The sequence below is a fragment of the Cynara cardunculus genome, unplaced genomic scaffold, assembly GCF_001531365.2.
Source record: "Cynara cardunculus var. scolymus isolate 2C unplaced genomic scaffold, CcrdV1 Un_Scaffold_2390, whole genome shotgun sequence".
Classification (NCBI taxonomy): domain Eukaryota; kingdom Viridiplantae; phylum Streptophyta; class Magnoliopsida; order Asterales; family Asteraceae; genus Cynara; species Cynara cardunculus.
The window spans coordinates 49,707-51,656 of NW_020201073.1; the positions used below are offsets into that span (position 1 = coordinate 49,707).

At 38.8% G+C, this 1,950-nt stretch overlaps 1 non-coding gene across 1 annotated transcript; it reads left to right on the forward strand.

The window, feature by feature from the left end:
- Nucleotides 1-525: 525 nt before the first annotated feature.
- On the forward strand, nucleotides 526-632 carry LOC112503022. The gene has a single exon (XR_003067821.1). It is a non-coding gene; the product is annotated as a small nucleolar RNA R71 (small nucleolar RNA).
- The last annotated feature ends 1,318 nt before the right edge of the window (nucleotides 633-1,950 follow it).

A 1,950-nucleotide genomic window follows, 5' to 3' on the forward strand; every position in this document is an offset into this window, starting at 1 on the left:
CCGATTTTGGACTTGAGTAACCCCGGGGGGTTGAAGTCCAGGATTTCCGGTCCAAGAAAAATTGGGTGATTCCTCCAATTTGAATTATATGTGGGAGAAAATGGGCTATTTCTAGCATGACTCCCAACATAATTCATCGAGACGAGATTTCCAGGGTAATATTCATAAAAATGGCCCTCACCGCAAAAGACACAAGATTCAGTCATAGGTGGGTTAGACATTATGGATTGAATTTGATTATTCTCTCCATTCAAACGTAAATTGTTTTTAACCAAATTAGTTAAAGCTACAATTTGAGCATTTAAAGCAGAGATGGCATCAATTTCATGGGTGCCTGAAGCAGATTTAGAAACAACAGCACGAGGATATGACCATTCGGTATTATTATTAGAAATTCGTTCCAGAATGTCATGTCCTTCGTTATAAGTCTTAGCTGTGAACGCTCCACCGGCCGTTGCATCAAGAATAATTTTAGCGGAACTGGAGAGGCCATTATAAAATGTCTCCAATTGAATGCATTAAGGGATTCCGTGATGAGGACATTTCCGTAGAAGATCCTTAAATCTCTTCCATCCATCCGAAACCGCTTCATCTTCTTCTTGTCGAAACGTCATAATTTCATTTCTAATTTTTACATTCCTCGTTGGAGGAAAGTATTTCTTTAGAAATTTTTTCGCCAAATCATTCCAAGTAAGGATCGAGTTTGGTGGTTGAGAATTTAGCCATGCTCTAGCTTTATCCTTCAATGTGTAAAGGAAAAGCGTCAAGCGTAAGGCTTCTTGTGTGACTTCGGGAATTTTAAAATGATCCGTCATTTCGATAAAAGATTTTAAATGAGAGTGCGGATCTTCCGACGATAATCCCCCAAACTGACCCATTGCGGAAATCATTTGAAACATTACCGGTTTTGGTTCAAAAGTTGTCGATGTCATTTCGGGCCTACCTATTCCCGCGACCAACTAACCGAATTCGGGAGTTGCGTAGTCCCGTATGCCTTTATTTTTATCATCGGCAATATTAACTGTGGCCTCCCGCGGAGGTGGATTATCCCCCATGGTATGGTTACGATTATTTCTATCTCTTCTACGTCTTTTAATGGTTCTTTTTAATTCAAGATCAAGAGGTAAAATTTCACCGTATTGTAGCCTTGGCATATAACACGGAAAGTACGAGTGAAACAAAAGAACAAGACTCAAATGAAAAATCAATATCTCAGGATAAGAATCGCGTTACCTTCCCCGGCAGCGGCGCCAAAAACTTGACAGGCTGGGATCGTTCGTGTTCACCTAGTGGGCAGAAAGTCCCCACAGTGGCGGTGCAAGTACATGTCGACACTATGATTGTTTGCAAATAATAAAGTGGTACAAAGTACCGAAATCATTCCCACAGAGAAGGTACTACTGAGATTCAGAGATTTTTCATGAACTTCTTACACGAGTTTCGAAATGTAAAATAAAGTTGGATTTTTGTTTATAAAAAGACCGAAATAGGACCGACTAACTAAATAACGAAATAAACTTCTAATATTAAAGAATGGGCATGGGTGCAAGTGTTGCTTAAGATAAAATTATCAATAAGATGGTTAGACTTTTACGAGTTCTGTATAAAAGTTCCAATCTCTCGAAAGTGAACTTTTATAACCGGGTCTCATAAAATTCCATAAGATTCTTACGTTTACCACTTCGAGACTTGCCGATCTAGCCAAAAAGTAAAAGGAATGCGATTCTTACCCAAATCTCTTTGTGATAAAAATACCTATTGATTAACCCCTACCTAGATCCATACAAAATTCGCGTCTCCACATAATTATTCAAAGACTCTCTCGAGTTCTTTGTGCATCACTTAAGCCGTATTTCGGATCCGCCCATCTTTGGGTCTAAGATCTAATATTAACACTTCAAAGTGATCAGCATATTCGCATTTTAAGTACCGTCTTAAGTGACCAAATTA